The sequence below is a fragment of the Neophocaena asiaeorientalis genome, unplaced genomic scaffold (assembly GCF_003031525.2).
Source record: "Neophocaena asiaeorientalis asiaeorientalis breed wild unplaced genomic scaffold, Neophocaena_asiaeorientalis_V1.1 scaffold218, whole genome shotgun sequence".
NCBI lineage: Eukaryota > Metazoa > Chordata > Mammalia > Artiodactyla > Phocoenidae > Neophocaena > Neophocaena asiaeorientalis.
The window spans coordinates 2873597-2891963 of NW_020172818.1; the positions used below are offsets into that span (position 1 = coordinate 2873597).

At 37.9% G+C, this 18367-nt stretch overlaps 1 pseudogene; it reads right to left on the minus strand.

Annotated features, from left to right (window-relative positions):
- Nucleotides 1-17709, minus strand: part of LOC112397550 (ethanolaminephosphotransferase 1 pseudogene) — an 18142-nt pseudogene extending 433 nt beyond the window's left edge.
- Nucleotides 17710-18367: the final 658 nt, after the last annotated feature.

Below are 18367 nucleotides of genomic sequence, written 5' to 3' on the forward strand. Positions count from 1 at the left end.
CCTCCCTCCCTTCCTTCCTTCCTTCCTTCCTTCCTTCTTTCCTTCCTTCCTTCCTTCTTCTCTCTACTTTTCTCAGTTATACTTTCTAGTAGGTTGGTTAGAGTTTTCACATTTCTCATGCTGAACTCCAGCAACTCCTTTCAAATTACCTTCAAATTTACAAGGAGAGTTTTATACCTTAATAGTGCTAAGAAAATCATAAAATTTAACTTCATTTGGCCAACTTAGATTACATATATATTCCTTTTAAAAACAAAACCAACATGGTCCTTTTTTATCAGCTAGGCTTGGGTCGCTAGCATCAGCTTCATAGACTGAGTTGTGTTTCAAGGTGTTATTTTTATAGCTTCTGAAAAAGTTTAATAAACTCATTGTAAGAGTCATGCATAATGCACAACCAATGATTATTGCAGTGAATAGGTCTCTATAAAATAAATTAAACAGGAAAGGTTCATACCAGGCCTCAACTCCCACAATCGCAGTCACTATGTAGACAAAAGAAACAGTCACCTGGCTAATGTCATTTCCCCATGGCAGGAAAAGAATCCCTGTGTTATACTTTTCACAGTGGGACAGGATGAAAGAAAATAAAATTACCCAGAGCAGGAGATAAAGAACAAAAACACTGACACCAGATGATCCTCATCGAAAAATGGAATACACAGTTACAACAAAGTAAACACATGACCAACTATCCAGGCCATGGTCAAAAAGCTCCCTTAATGGGGTGCTGGAATTGATTCTACAGGCTTGCTTTCCATCCACACCACCAAGAATGCAGGCTACGAAGTTGAGGATGCCCACTACAATCCAAACCCAATCAGGTACATGCTTGTGACCTGATACTGAAGCATAAAAGTCGGGATCAAAGTATGCCATAAGCAGAAAATTGAACACAACCAGCAGAAAGCCAGAAAAATTTATCAGATTTGGAGTCAGCCAAGTAGGGAACTTCAGAGCCACAGAGGGGAGTGCAGCAATAGGGGTGCAGAGGGCAAAGTGAAGAGAGTCCCGCACAGAGGATCAGCACTGACCAGCACTCACCAGCCTGAGACACTTGTCTGCTCACCCGCCGGGGCGGGTGGGGGCTGGGAACTGAGGCTCAGGTTTCAGAGGTCAGACTCCAGGGAGGGGACTGGGGTTGGCTGCATAAAGAGAGCCTGAAGGGGGCTAGTGCACCATAGCTAGACGGGAGGGAGTCCGGGAAAATGTCTGAACCTGCTGAGAGGCAAGAGACCATCATTTCAAGTGCGCAAGGAGAGGGGCTTCCTGCTCCATGTGCTCACAAATAGCAGAGCACTGCCTAAGTGAGCTCCAGAGATGGGCGTGAGCTGCAGCTATCATCTTGGACCCCAGAGGTGGGCAAAGGAGAGCTACTACTGCCACCGCTGCCACCAAGAGTCTTGTGTGCAAACGCAGGTCACTACCCACACCCTACCAAGAACCTGTGCAGCATGCCACTGCCAGGGTCTCATGATCTAAGGCCAAATTCTGTGGGAGAACATAGGGCATAGCTCAGGCTGTTGCAACTACACGCTGACATCTGCCACCGCAGACTGTCCCCGCATCACAATTATGACTACCTTACCCTTCCTTCTCCCTGGGCTGAGTGAGCAAGAGAGCCCTAATCAGCGCTGCTTTAACCCACTCCTGTCTGGGTGGGTAACAGATGCCTGAGGGTTACCTACAGGCAGAGGTAGGGGCAAAACCAAAGCTGAACTCCAGGAGCCATGTGAACAAAGAAGAGAAAGGGAAATTTCTCTGTGCAGCCTCAGGAGCAGTGGACTAAATCCCACAATTTGCTTGATACACCTTGCATGTGTGGAATACCTGAATACAACGGTGTTCCCAAAATTGAGGCAGTGGACTTTGGGAGTAACTGTAGACTTGGGGTTTGCCTTCTGTGTTTGATTTGGTTTTAGATTCATGTTTATATTAGTTTAGTTTTTAGTGATTGTTTTCATTTGTAGTTTGTATATTGGTTTCGTTGCTTTCTTCCTTTCTTTTTTTCCTCTTTTTGTGACTGTGTGTGTATATTTTTCTTTTTGTGATTTTGTCTGCTTCGTGTTGCTTTTACCATTTGTCTTGGGGTTCTGTCTGTTCATTATTTTTTCTTCCTTTTCTTCTTAGCTATGTGGCTGGTAGGGTTTAGGTGCTCTGATGGGGTGTCGGGCCTGAGCCTCTGAGGTGGGAGAGCTGAGTCCAAGATGCTGGACCACCAGAAACCTCCCAGCCCTATGTAATATTAATTGGTGGGAGCTCTCCCAGAGATCTCCGTCTCAACACTAAGAACCAACTCCACCCAAAGGCCACCAAACACCAGTGCTGGATGCCCCACGCCAAACAACTAGCAAGAGAGGAACACAACCTCACTCATTAGAAGACGGGCAGCCTAAAGTCATACTAAGTTCACAGACTCCCTCAAACAAACCACTGGATGCACCCTCCCACCAGAAGGACAATGTCCAACCCCATCCACTACAACACAGGCACCAGTCCCCCGCACCAGGAAGCTTTAACAACTCACTGAACCAAACTCACCCACTGGGGGCAGAAACCAGAAATAAGAGGAACTACGAACCTGCAGCCTGTGAAAAGGAGATGCCAAACACACTAAGTTAAACAAAATGAGAAGAGAGAGAAATATGCAGCAGATGAAGGAGCAAAGTAAAAACCCACCAGACCAAACAAATGAAGAGGAAATAGGCAGTCTACCTGAAAAGGAATTCAGAGTAATGATAGTAAAGATGATCTAAATCTTGGAAATAGAATGGAGAAAATATAAGAAACATTTAACAATGACCTAGAAGAGCTAAAGCAAACAAACAATGATGAACAACACAATAAATGAAATTTAAAATTCTCTAGAAGGAATCAATAGCAGAAGAACAGATATGTGACCCAGAAGAGAGAAAACTGGAAATAACTGCCACAGAGAAGAATAAAGAAAAAAGATGAAAACAATTGAGGACAGTCTCAGAGACCTATGGGACAATATTAAATGCACCAATATTCGAATTATAGGGTTCCCAGAAGAAGAAGAGAAAAAGGAAGGGACTGAGAAAATATTTGAAGAGATTATAGACGAAAACTCCCTTAACATGGGAAAGGAAATAGTCAAGCAAGTCCAGGAGCATGGAGAGTCCCATCCAGATTAAATCAAAGGAGAAACATGCCAAGACACATATTAATCAAACTATCAAAAATTAAATACAAAGAAAATATATTAAAAGCAACAGGGAAGAACAACAAATAACACACAAGGGAATCCCCATAAGGTTAACAGCTGAACTTGCAGCAGAAACTCTGCAAGCCAGAAGAGAGTGGCAGGACATATTTAAAGCAATGAAGGAGAAAAATCTACAACCAAGATTACTCTTCACAGCAAGGATCTCATTCAGATTTGATGGAGAAATTAAAACTTTTACAGGCAAGCAAAAGCTAAGAGCATTCAGCACCACCAAAGCAACTTTACAACAAATGCTAAAGGAACTTCTCTAGGCAGGAAACAGAAGAGAAGGAAAAGACCTACAATAACAAACCCAAAACAATTAAGAAAATGGTAATAGAAACTTACATATCGATAATTATCTTAAAGGTAAATGGATTAAATTCTCCAACCAAAAACTATCAAAAATTAAATACAAAGAAAATATATTAAAAGCAACAGGGAAGAACAACAAATAACACACAAGGGAATCCCCATAAGGTTAACAGCTGAACTTGCAGCAGAAACTCTGCAAGCCAGAAGAGAGTGGCAGGACATATTTAAAGCAATGAAGGAGAAAAATCTACAACCAGGATTACTCTTCACAGCAAGGATCTCATTCAGATTTGATGGAGAAATTAAAACTTTTACAGGCAAGCAAAAGCTAAGAGCATTCAGCACCACCAAAGCAACTTTACAACAAATGCTAAAGGAACTTCTCTAGGCAGGAAACAGAAGAGAAGGAAAAGACCTACAATAACAAACCCAAAACAATTAAGAAAATGGTAATAGAAACTTACATATCGATAATTATCTTAAAGGTAAATGGATTAAATTCTCCAACCAAAAGACACAGACTGGCAGAATGGACAGAAAAACAAGACCCATATATATGCTGTTTATAAGAGACCCACTGCAGACCTAGGGACACATACAGACTGAAAGTGAGGGAATGGAAAAAGATAGTCCATGCAAATGGAAATCAAAAGAGAGCTGGAGTAGCAATTCTCATATCAGACAAAATAGACTTTAAAATAAAGACTATTACAAGAGACAAAGAGGGACACTACAAAAAGATAAAGGGATCAATCCAAGAAGAAGCTATAACAATTGTAAATATTTATGCAACTAACATAGGAGCAACTCAATACATAAGGCAAATTTTAACAGCCATAACAGCCGTAAAAGGGGAAATCAACAGTAACACAATCATAGTAAGGGACTTTAACACCACACTTACACCAATGGACAGATTATTCAAAATGCAAGTAAATAAGGAAACACAAACTTTAAATGACACATTAGAGCAGATAGACTTCATTGATATTTATAGGACAATCCACCGACCCCAAAACAACAGAATATACTTTCATCTCAAGTGCACATGGAACATTCTCCAGGATAGATCAATATCATGTGTCACAAATCAAGCCTTGGTAAATATAAGAAAATAGATATCGTATCAAATATTTTTTCTGCCCACAATGCTGTGAGACTAGATATCAATTATAGGCAAAAAAAAAAAAAAAAAAAAAAAAAAAAAAAAATAAAAAAAAAAAAAAAACAACTAAAAGCTGGTTGTTTGAGAAGATAAACAAAATTGGTAAACAATTAGCCAGAGTCATCAGGATAAAAGAGGGAGAAGACTCAAATCAACAGAATTAGAAATAAAAAAAGAGAAGTAACAGCTGACACAGCAGAAGTGCAAAGGATTATGAGAGACTACTACAAGCAACTCTATGCCAGTAAAATGGACAACCTGGAAGAAATGGACAAGTTCTTAAAAAAGCACAACCTTCCAAGACTGAACCAGGAAGAAATAGAAAATATAAACAGACCAATCACAAGCACTGAAATTGAAACTGTGACTAAAAATCTTCCAACAAACAAAAGCCCAGGACCAGATGGTTTCACAGGTGAATTCTATCAAACACTTAGAGAAGAGCTGACACCTATCCTTCTCAAACTCTTCCAAAATATAACAGAGGGAGGAACACTCCCAAACTCATCCTATGAGGTCACCATCACTCCTATACTAAAAGCAGACAAAGATGTCACAAAAAAAGAAAGCTGCAGACCAATTTCGCTGATGAACATAGATGCAAAAATCCTCAACAAAATACTAGCAGACACAATCCAACAGCACATTAAAAGGATCATACACCATGACCAAGTGGGATTTATCCCAGGAATGCAAGGATTCTTCAATATACGCAAATCAATCAATGTCATATATCAGAGTAACAATTTGAAGGATAAAAACCATATGATCATCTCAATAGGTGCAGAAAACCTTTCAACAAAATTCAACACCCATTTATGGTGAAAACCCTCCAGAAAGTAGGCATAGAGGGAAACTACCTCAACCTAGTAAAGGCCATATATGATAAACCCGCAGCCAACAACATTGCCAGTGGTGAAAAACTGAAACCATTTCCTCTAAGATCAGGAACAAGGCCCACTCTCACCACTATTATTCAACATAATTTTGGAAGTTTTAGCCATGGCAATCAGAGAAGAAAAAGAAATAAAAGGAATCTAAATCAGAAAAGAAGAAGTAAAACTGTCACTGTTTGCAGATGACATGATACTATACATAGAGAATCCTAGAGATGTTACCAGGAAACTACCAGATCTAATCAATGAATTTGGTAAAGTAGCAGAATACAAAATTAATGCACAGAAATCTCTTGCATTCCTATACACTAATGATGAAAAATATGAAAGAGAGATTCAGGAAACACTCCCATTTACCCTTGCAACAAAAAGAATAAAACAGCTAGGAATAAATCTACCTAAGGAGACAAAAGACCTGTATGCAGAAAACTATAAGACACTGATGAAAGAAATTAAAGATGATACAAACAGATGGAGAGATATACCATGTTCTTGGATTGGAAGAATCAACTTTGTGAAAATGACTATACTACCCAAAGCAATCTACAGATTAAGTGCGATTCCTATCAAACTACCACTGGCTTTTTTCACAGAACTAGAACAAAAATTTTTACAATTTGTGTGGAAACACAAAATACCCCAAATAACCAAAGCAATATTGAGAAAGAAAAATGGAGCTGGAGGAATCAGGTTCCCTGACTTCAGACTATCCTGCAAAGCTACAGTAATCAAGAAGGTATGGTGCTGGCACAAAAACAGAAAGATAGATCAATGGAACAGGATAGTAAGCCCAGAGATAAACCTATGCACATATGGTCACCTTATCTTTGATAAAGGAGGCAAGAATATACAATGGAGTAAAGACAGTCTCTTCAGTAAGCCGTGTTGGGAAAACTGTACAGCTACATGTAAAAGAATGAAATAAGAACACTTCCTTACACCATACACAAAAATAAACTCAAAATGGATTAAAGACCTAAATGCAAGGCCAGACACTATAAAATTGTTAGAGCAAAACATAGGCAGAACTCTCTGATATAAATCACAGCCAGATCATTTTTGACCCACCTCCTAGAGAAATGGAAATAAAAACAAAAATAAAGAAATGGGACCTAATGAAACTTAAAAGCTTTTGCACACAAAGGAGAACATAAACAAAATGAAAAGAGAACCCTCAGAATGGGAGAAAATATTTGCCAATGAACCAATTGACAAAGGATTAATCTCCAAAATATACAACTCATTCAGCTCAATATCAAAAAAGCAAACAACCCATCCAAAAATGGACAGACGACCTAAGTAGACATTTCTCCGAGGAATATATACAGATTGCCAACAAACACATGAAAGGATGCTCAATATCACTAATTATTGGAGAAATACAAATCAAAACCACAATGAGGTATCACCTCACACTGGTCAGAATGGCCATCATCAAAAGATCTACAAGTAATAAATTCTGGGGAGGGTGTCGAGGAAAGGGAACCCTCTTGCACTGTTGGTGGAAATGTAAGTTGATACAGCCACTATGGAGAACATTATAGAGGTTTCTTAAAAAAACTAAAAATAGAACTACCATATGAACCAGCAATCCCACTACTGGGCATATACCCTGATAAAACCATAATTCTAAAAGAGTCATGTACCACAATGTTCATTGCAGTACTATTTACAATAGCCAGACTTGGAAGCAACCTAAGTGTTCATCGACAGATGAATGAATAAAGATGTGGCACACATATGCATTAGAATATTACTCAGCCATAAAAAGAAATTGAGTTATTTGTAGTGAGGTGGATTGACCTAGAGAGTTTCAAACAGAGTGAAGTAAGTCAGAAAGAGAAAAACAAATACTGTATGCTAACACATACATATATAGAATCTAAAAAAAAAAAAAGGTTCTAATGAACCTAGGAGCAGGACAGGAATAAAGATGTAGATGTAGAGGAGGGACTGAGGACATGGGAGAGGGAGGGGAAGCTGGGACGAAGTGAGAGAGTGTCATGGACATATATACACTACCTAATGTAAAATAGATAGCTAGTGGGAAGTAGCCACATAGCACAGGGAGATCAGTTCAGTGCTTTGTGTCCACCTAGAGGGGTGGAATAGGGAGGGTGGGAGGGAGGCTCAATAGGGAGGGGATATGGGGATATATGTAGATGTATGGCGGATTCACTTTTTTATAAAACAGAAACTAACACACCATTGTAAAGCAATTATACCCCAATAAAGATGTAAAAAGAAAAAAAATATTAGGGACCAAGAAGGACTTTTCAAAATAAAACTTGTTGGGAAAAAAGAAACAGAGTTAAAATAAAAGTTAAAAGAGAGAGGGAAAGAGAGAGCAAACTTAGGCTCTGGAGTCATTGGGCCTAAGTTCAGATTGTTGCTCTTCTCATTGCAAGCTCTGAGACCATAGGTAGATAAACTCTCCCATTTCTATGGTTGCTAAGAGTATTTAGTCATCTTACTGCTGTAAGCGTTGAAAGACTCAGTATACCATGGGTAAAATGGTCAGAACAGTTGCCAGCATATAGTAAATTCTCAAAAAGTATCATTACTAATAGTGATTATTTTCTTTTTTTTTTTTTTTTCCTGTACTTGGGCCTCTCATTGTTGTGGCCTCTCCAGTTGCGGAGCACACGCTCCGGACGCACAGGCTCAGTGGCCATGGCTCACGGGTCCAGCCGCTCCGCGGCATGTGGGATCCTCCCGGACCAGGGCACGAACCCGTGTCCCCTGCATCAGCAGGCGGACTCTCAACCACTGCGCCACCAGGGAAGTCCAACCGTGATTATTTTCAACCCAAGGAAAACCATTATGAGCCCAGGCAACTGTTCCCTGTCTTCCTCTCAGCTTTTCTCTGTGTGTCTACTTTAATCTTCCCCTTGTCTTTGCAGAATGGTTTGCCCTCCTTCTGAATGCATGTCTTACTTTGCTGCCCTGTCTCTCTTGAGCTTCTGTGTCCTCTGTTCATGCAACTAGTCCAGACTCTTCAGTGTCCCTCAAGCCCACTCCCAAATATCAGGAAGAGATAGTCTGATTATAAATCTTGGGTCATTCAGATACAATCAGATTTAGAAACAGGTTAAACAGGCTCCTGTAGTAGAAACATGGTTGTGAGGCCCAAGATCTCTTACAAAACAAATGGGTTTGGCAGATCTTTCTTAATTAGAAGATAATTTTAACATAAATTGGCCTTGGAAATAAAATTATTTTCATTTTACGTCCATGACAATTAGAGTTGTATCTGGTGCTTATAATCTTAAGAGAATGTAGGAGAGGGCCAACTGAGATTGGGAAACCAGGGTTTAAAGGAATGCTTGCCCTTCTAATTCTGCCATTTTTAAAATCATTCCCCTGCAATAAAATGATTGTGCAATAAGTGTTGCTTATTTTCTCTGAAATCAGTAGCCTGGACCAGAGCAAAAGAGAGTGTGTTGGTGACATCATTTAATGTCTTGTGAAACAAATGTTGTATTTGTTGTACTTAAGTTATCACAAAAAATAATAAACTGTTTTATAATCTCTTTAAAAGAAAGAAATGAGATAGGCAAAAAATAAAAATAAAATAAAGATAAATTAATTTCCAATTTCAATCACAGAAAGACAACTCAAGACCATAATGAAATACTATCAATATTTTACTCCTGAATGAATTGGCAAAATTTAAGAAATATGACCTTACCAATGTATTGCTAAAGCCTTAAAGAAAGAATAAACTCTCATCTGGTGCTGTGAGACGTGGAAAGTGGCACAACCATTTTGGAAAACAATCCAGAGTATGTTACAAAATTGATCATACACATACACTGTGATCTGACAGTTCTATTCAACTATAAAGTTAAAATCAGTCCTAGAGAAGCACCTGCTTACAGGACAAAGTCACATGTCAAGGTTGATCCCAGAAGTGTTTGTACCTAGATTACCTAAGTTAGAAGGTGAGTTCAGGGGCTTCTGTCCTATTGCTATACCTTGACTTATGTTTATGTTACATATTTTCTACTAAGTTATCAAATACTGAATAATATAACACATTAAAACATTAAAAAACATGACATACAAGGGGTATAAATAACATTCTATGAGCATTCAGAAGAGAGCATCATTACAATATTATTTTAAGATCGTGAAAGCAGGGAAATTCTTGCATGTGGTAGCATCTTGAGACACCCTAAAGGCTGTATTATTCATAATTTATACCTTGCCCTGTTTTTCAAAAGATATAAAATTCTTATAAACATGTTATAAAACAAAATTTAAAAATAGCAAGGAGCAGAAAACAGGAGTTAGGGGAAAATAATGAGTGAAAAAGAAAAAAGAAGGAAGAAAGGCATAACATTAGCAAATTGTAATTCACAGTATTCAGTTAATTTTTGTTTAGGAGGTTGGATGTAAATTTGCCTCTAACCAAATGAAGAGAAAAATACTGTCAGTTATTATATCAATAATTACTAAGTCTGCTAAAGGGGAAGGAAAAGGATTGTTTTGTTAGCTGCTTATTGATTTGTGCTTTGTTTTTTTCCTGGCACTATTTTCATAAAAGGAGATGCTGTGAAACATGACAATAAAGGCCATTCTGAGAAACATAAAAACAGAATTAAAGTACCTATGTAAAAATGAGCAAATAAATAAACGGCATATGTAAGAGGATTTCCACCTCATTTTGCTGCAAATGCTTGACTGGAGACAGTTAATAAGGTTCCAAAGACAGAATGGGACCAGACAGATAGAGAGTGACACACAGTGGTACTCAAAGGGTGGTCCCTGGACCAGAAGCATCAGCACTTCCAGAGAGCATGTAAGAAATGCAAATTACTGGCAACACTGCAGACCTACTCAATTGGAACCTCTGGGGATGAGGCTCAGAAATCTGGGTTTTAATGATCCTCTAGGCAGTTCTGATGTGTGCTAATGATTTTGAACCACAAGTCCAAACAGTTTGGATTATACACTCTATGTAATTAAGTACCACTGTAGGTATTTTCCAAACCTAAACCCCCCTTAAGTTCCCGTGCTCCGGTGCCCCAGGAGCCAGGATAAATTTCTGCTGCCGTCACTTAGAAGTGGAATTATGAGCTGAAGTGGAACTATGATCCAAAGTAAATACTCTTGGCATTTAGTGCATTTCAATCTGAGAGAAAATTCTAAAGCAGGATGTCTCAAGCGCAACAATTTTGACATTTCGAGGCTTGATAATTCTTTGCTTTGGGAAGCTTTCCTCTGTGTGTTAGGATGTTTAACAGCATCCCTGTAGGATATTCAACAGTATCCCTGGCCTCTCTACTCACCAAATGCCACTAACATCACTTACATAATATAAGACAATCAAAAATATCTCCAGACATTGCCAAATGTTTTCTGAAGGACAACATTGCCCCTGGTTGAGAACCACTGTACTAAAATATTTCTAAACTAAAATATATACTCTGTCATTTGATCCCTGGGGTTTTTCTCACCTATGTCCTTGGTGCTCAGGTTGTATAGGGAAGTCTTCTAAAGTACTGAGTGTGCCAACTCAGAGTACATGTTATGACAAAGATGATGATGAAATTGATCATGGTAATCATGATGCAAATAAAATGATTTATAATAATTTATCTAAAAGACCTTGAAATGCTCTTACACCAGAGAGCCCAGAAATATGTTAATTCCAGAGTCTTTCCAACATAACAGACTGCTCATGCCTAATGTCAGCCCAGAAGAATCAATTTTCTAAAGTTTTGGGGATGATATCAGTCTTTAAATTTATGTACAATTATCTTAGGAATTTATTAAACATTCATATTCCTGGGCCTTAATCCCAGTTATTTTGATTTAGTAGGCCCAGTTAGGAGCCAAGGAAATAGCATTTTAATAAGCATTCCAGGTACTTTTGATGCAGTTATGTGCTGCCCCATGGGAAATACTGCTCTTAAGAATGGATAATATAGCAGGAACTCTGCTCAACATTGTTATAATCTAAATGGGAAAAGAATTTGAAAAACAATAGGTACATGTATACGTAAAGTTGAATCGCTTTACTGTACACTGTAACAATGTAACACATTGTTAATCAACCATACTCCAATATTAAATAAAAATATAAAAAAGAATGGATAATGGGAGCACTGAATCTGAAGAAAGCTGAGTTACCTTACTAATTAAGAAACATTTCCTTTCCAAAAACAGGTTTTAGTCTGGACTATTCACTGTCACCTTCTATTGAGAGGAGCAAGCAGATAAATGATGATGTAAACAAATGAAACATACCTGATATAAAACCATAGGCACTGATGAGGAATGTAGCTAATTAAAACACAGCAGTCCCTACTCAGCTATAGTTGATTGTTGTCAAGCAACAATAAAGCTCATGAGTGCCAGGTCTCCTGATATCTAAACATAGACTAGAATTTCAGATTTTTATGTCAGCTCTTCTAATCTTAAAAGGAATAGTTATCAGTAATTCAATTTTTGTTCAAGCTCTTTATTTTTCAGACTGGATTTGGACTACAAATCTCTTGTTATGACATCTGTAATAATGGAACCAGTCTATTTGAGAACCAGTGAACAAAAAATCATCGTGGAAGAATCTATGCCTAAGCTGGAAGTTTTCCTGAATTCCATCTCCACTGTACACAAAATCCTTCACTATTTTTTGTTTTGGTTTCGGGTTTTTTGAATACCATAGTCCGAACTTTCAGTATGTAATTCTGTCTATACTTTGTACAGCTGGTGTTTTGGCTTGGGGAGAAGGAAGGGAAAAGATGCCAGGGGGAAGGAAGACATTTCCAGCTTCGTCTCCTGGTGGTTTCTGTGGAGACTCTGCTGTCATTGCATGCGTTAGATATATTTGTCTGAGTTCCCCGTGGTGCTGAATGGTCCAAGAGAATAGGTAGAGTTAGAGCTAGGAGAGGAGCAGAAAGACACAGCACTGGGGAAGCTCTCCAGAGTGTCAATTGGTCTAAACCCTCTGCTTACATATATAAGTATGCTTGACAGAAGGAGGATGCGAGGCCAAAACCCGGATACACTTAATAATAGTTATCAAGTATGGAGTACTTAATATATAGCAGGTACTGAGCTAACCCTTGGACACACACATACATATGGTACATACATACACATGTACATACTTGCATATATACATACATGTCAGATATGTGGTGACACACGACTGGTAAATCTTGGAGCTGGAAATTAGAACCTAAGTCCGTTTGTCTACAAAATCAATGCTCATAAAATTATCACGTGGGGTTTACACTCAAAAATATTTAAAACAGCAAAGTCTCTGCAAATACTAAGTGCACAGTTTTTTTTTTTGGTTTTTTTTTTGTTTGTTTGTTTTTGTTTTTGCGGTATGTGGGCCTCTCACTGTTGTGGTCTCTCCCGTTGCGGACCACAGGCTCCAGACACGCAGGATCAGCAGCCATGGCTCACGGGCCCAGCTGCTCCACGGCATGTGGGATCTTCCCGGACCGGGGCACGAACCCGTGTCCCCTGCATCAGCAGGCAGACTCTCAACCACTGTGCCATCAGGGAAGCCCGAGTGCACAGTTTTGAATCATATCTGCTGTAGATGACATTCAAGGCACTACATCCGAAGTCCTAAAGTTAAAAGGAATGGTCTTATAAGCAGTACTCGATCCTGATGTAGTGAAGTTCTCTAATTCTCAAATGCAACCCATTTTATGACAAATATAAATTCAGTGATAACTTTTTAAAATATTTTGGCAAGGGAAAGAAATACTACTCCATAAGCGTAAACACAAAATACTGAAAGAAATATTTTAAAATAGATATTTAAAATATATCTTAAAATTAAAATTCAGTAGTTCTCTTTCTTGCCAAAATCTCTGGAGCGCTATAAAACCTTAGCATTGCTGCAGCTCTGTAAGAAAGAAATGCACAGAAATTCCTAAGTGGCATACCCACAGAACTGGATAACTTGGGTAATTCCAGCATCTTCACAAGTTTCTGAAATAACAAAGAACAGAAGTTGAACACTCCCATCAGATAGAGTGTATTTTAGAGATGTTCAAATGCAGAGCTCCTAATGATAAATAGGCATTCACTACATGAACAGTCAAGGGGATGTTTTTCTAAGCTAGTGATTAGCATACGGAAAGATTAAAGGCCTTTAACCAAAATAGTCAGTTCATAGGAAAAAAATAATATAGTATTCCTACAAAGAAGAGCAGAGAGTAGTAGAAAACTAGCCTAGCAATAGGATTAGATTTAGCTCATTTTGAATTCAATGCATGTAAAATGACAATTTCATCCAATTGCTTAAAACTCACAAATGGGTCTACAGTACTACAGAACACTACTCAGCAGTTAAAAGAAAGGAACATGTACCACCATGGATGAATCTCAAACAATTATGCTGAATGGAAGAAGCCAGAAAAAAAAAGAATATATGTTGTATGTTCATTTATATAAAACTCTGGAAAATACAAACTAATCTATAGTGAAAGTAGATCAGTGGTTGCCTGGGGATAGAGGTAGGGGTGGCAGGGATTGGGGGAAAGAGAAATAACAGAGGGCTGCAAGGAAGCTTTTGAAGGTGATAAATATTTTCTCTCCCTTGATTTGAAGATGGTTTGATGGGTGTGTCTATAAGTTATGAAATTATGCATGTTAAACACTTGTCATTTACTATATGCCAATTATACCTTAATAAAGCTGGCAAAAAATCAAACAGATCAAAAAGCATTATATTTTGCATTTGGCTACCTAAAAGTTCTGGGAGGATATACATAGCACCCCAAATAGTTTCCCATTGGAGTGGTATAAGAACTAAGTAAATAGAGCCTACAAAGAAAGAGGACAGTTCTTCATTTATCTCTCAATTAAATTAATCAGATATTTATTAAGCACCCTCTCTGTGCCAATTACTCTTTTTGACGTTAAAGATGCATTGGTACACAATATAAAAAAATCACTATCATTGAGAAGAATATGGTGTGAGCATACCTACCATATAATTTAATTAAAATATTGAATAGCAAAAATGCTGTTCGAGTTTTATTTGTAAAATACCTATTTTTAAAATCACTATCATTGCATTTGTTTATATATGTAGAGGTAATATACATATATGTGTGTGTGTTTGTGTATGTGTGTGTGTGTACATTTTTCATATTATTTCTCTTTCCCAGAATGCCTTTCCTAGTCTCTTAACTTATTCATCTTTTAAACTTCCATTTACTCTCAAGGCAGATATAAAGTACTTCTTCCATTGTGAGTTTTTTGCTAATCTCAGTTGTACACTGATCACCCCTTCTTATGTGCCTTTACAAGGCCTCAACCATACTTCAGTCATATCATCTGTTAAATTTCCTGCCACTTATTTATTGGCATTGGTGTTTCCTCCACTAGACTATCATCTTTGCGAAAACATTACCTGTGTATTCTGAGCAGTTATCAAAGTACCCAACATATAAGTATATACTTATTGGAAGAATTAATGCAGTACTTCTCATTCCTGCCTTGGTACAGATGTTCTAAGGTATGGATGGAAAAGAGGTACAATCTATAGAGTACCAGAGTTGGTCAGAAGCTCTCTATTCACAAGAATTCTAATGTCATTTCGGAATTCTAGACAGGAGGTCATGTTTGTTTAGGAACATCTGCCATGGGCTTAGTAAAGAGGAAATGAGGACATATGCACCACATACTTGTGATGTTTAGACTTGGGAATATAAAATATGAAAATAAAATAAAACATTATACAAAACAGTTCTTTAAATCAGTTTTCCTATCCAAAATGGACTGTCACCATTTCTTTCTAGAACGCATGGTCTTTTTTCTATTTGCTATGTTGGGTGCTAAAATTGAGATGTCCTTCATCTTCTCACACGTCCTTATTTAGATGAGATAAGAAATCAGTGGCAGATATATGGCTCTTTAAAAATAAACATGAACTTGGGAGTTGTTGAAAGATGAGAAAAGAGAAAAGGGAAAGAGAGGGGGAATGGAAGATGACTTAGTGGAGATGGAGAAAGAAATATGAAGTGTGAGAACTGTCCCTGACAGAGAAGGTCAAAGGATGTACAGACACTGAATGTCAACTTCTGTAGCAAACCTGCCCTGTGTGACTGCTGTTTCATGAACTCAAGGGATTTCAACTAAAATCTGAGTCAGGTGAGAGAAGAGAATAGTCACAAGATAAAATGGCTCCCGTAGGTTAGAGAGCTTAGTATAGTTGTGAGGAAAACAGAGCTGAAAGTGACCATAAAAATGTAAAAGTTACACAATTCTTGGAGAGGCAATGGATTCTTCTGAAACATGATAGGAAAGCCAAGAAGACTTTATGAAAATATCACAGCACAGGGTGATATGGGTTACAAAGGGCATAATATGATTATATACATCTTTATAGATTACAGTAGATCTTTGATCATGATTTTGTTGGATTCTTATAACTATTCTGGAAGACAAGCAGGTCAGGAACTATTATCCATTCTGAAGTAACTGAGGCTCCTAGAAGTTAAAAATCACCCTGGAGGCATAGAGTCTGGGAAGGAGAATGTGCTGCAAGACCTCTCCTTTTCTGTTTCCCCTCCCCCTCCCTTCTCCTCTTCCTCTTCTCTTTTCCCCTTTATTTCCTTTCCTTTCCTTCCTTCCTTCCTTCCTTCCTCCCTTCCTTCCTTCCTTCCTCTCTCTCCTCCGTCCCTCCCTCTTTCTCTTTCTTTCTTTCCTACCAGACTGAGCATATGTGAACCTTCATTTGATAGTTCAAAGCTTATACATTGGAGGTCATGGCTGTGAACACAAGCAATAAACATACACAGTTATACATGAGACTACAGGAAATAAAGAAGATGGAACCATATTTTTATGGCAAGGATGCCTTGATATATGATCTACTTTTGAAATGAATATGTAATATAAATGTATATTTTGTCATTGATTTTTTTGACCCAGGAATTAAGCACAATAAAAGGCTCTGACTATGTGATTCTGCTTATTTGGCCTTGATCACTAAACATTTTATTAAAATGTAGCTTCTTGAGGTTTTCTGTGTATGTGTCATTATACCATATATGTACAGCATACTGTATATGTGTACACATACACCCATACACACACACACACACACATATATACAACTTTAAATAAATAATTTTTAACCAAAACCAAGGAGTTTTTATTTCTATGATTGTTTGACTGGGTTAGGAAATTGTATTTATAAAGACCCCTCTGGCCACAAACAGTGTTTTACTCTGGATAAGAAATTTCTTTCTTCCTTGATGAAGACAACTTTTTTTTTTCTTTTTATGGGAACTAAACTATTCTCCAATTCCCCTGGTGGGATATGAATTAATATAGTAGAACAGAGTTTACCCTCAACAGCTGCAACTTGCACCTGTCCAGTATATTCTTAATCCTTTTTCACTGCAGTATGATAGGGAAAAAAGGAGGGGAAAATGTTTTATGGAAACTTCCAACTGAGATGCTTAATGCATTATTAGGAACAGAAATTCTCAGTGGGATTTAACCATGCCTATTAAGAATTAGGCTTAGGAAACCAAATATAAAAAGTATATAACATTTCCCCAACCTGCACTGAGATCGACAGTGGTATCCACACTGCTCATTTTCTGGTATTTCTCCAATACGTCATACTAAGGTTCCCCGGATAATTTCATCTCCTGGCTTCTTTGATCCATAGCCAACAGAACAGAGACATTTATAATAGCACACTGGCATTATGTGAGAATCATTGGCCAAGACAGAACACAAATCAGCTCTGCTGTATGCCTGCTCTGCATCATTAAGCATTAATAAAGTGATGTCTAATTGTTTCTCATTCCTGGGCTCCAGGCTCTTTAGTGCTTGGTACTACTGTGCAGCTTCCCTTGGAAGTCAAGTTAATTCTTCCAACTGTTGAGATGGCAGGCTCATGCTTCCCTATGGAGGCAATGTCATTAACCTGCTATGATTTGGAAGGTAAAGGAAGGGAGAAAATGTTCCTAATCATGGGCATCTAAGAAAACATCCTCTGTGTTGCTTTTAGATGCCAATTCTTTTACCTCTGAATCCCAAATGCTTCCATCCCCTCTCAGCTTCTTGTGAAGATCTATGCCAACAATCAAAAATATCCTAGCATCGTCCATTGTTATTTGGAGAAATTTTCAGCAATAGATGTGTATAAATGTGTACAACATCTGAAGAATCTTCTCTAGAGAAACTTTGTAAATAATGTATAATAAGAGAAAATTGGAAAATACAGACGATTAAAGCAGTCAGCCAATTTATACCATCACATAGAGATATGCCTTTTCATATGCCTTGTGTGTGTGTGTATATATATATATATATTTATTTTTAAAAGGCTTTATGTGTCTAAGCAAAACAAATCCCTCTCATCAGAAAATAATGGTCAACTTATGTGTGTGTTGGGCGTAGGAGAAAAAATTTATTGCTCACTGCTAAAAAAATAAAAGGAGAAAATGCTATTAAAGATTGTCACTACACTAGACAATTTACAACATGGAGACTATGAGAGTATTATTATCTTTGCAAAATATTTCATTTCACCTAGAATCTCCCCATAAAGCCCATGTGGCAAATCTAGTTTAGGATTCAGTGCCAACTTTTACACTGGACAAATAAGACCTAAAATCTCCAAATGCAGCAAACAGTTCCTGTTGACCAAGTAGTAAAATAAAATTCAGGAAGGGGTAAGGGTGAGTTTGGGAAATTCAATGACCTCAGGAGTTATAAGACAGAAGACTTTTCATTTTTAATGAGGGCTGTAGGGGATTTAGGGTA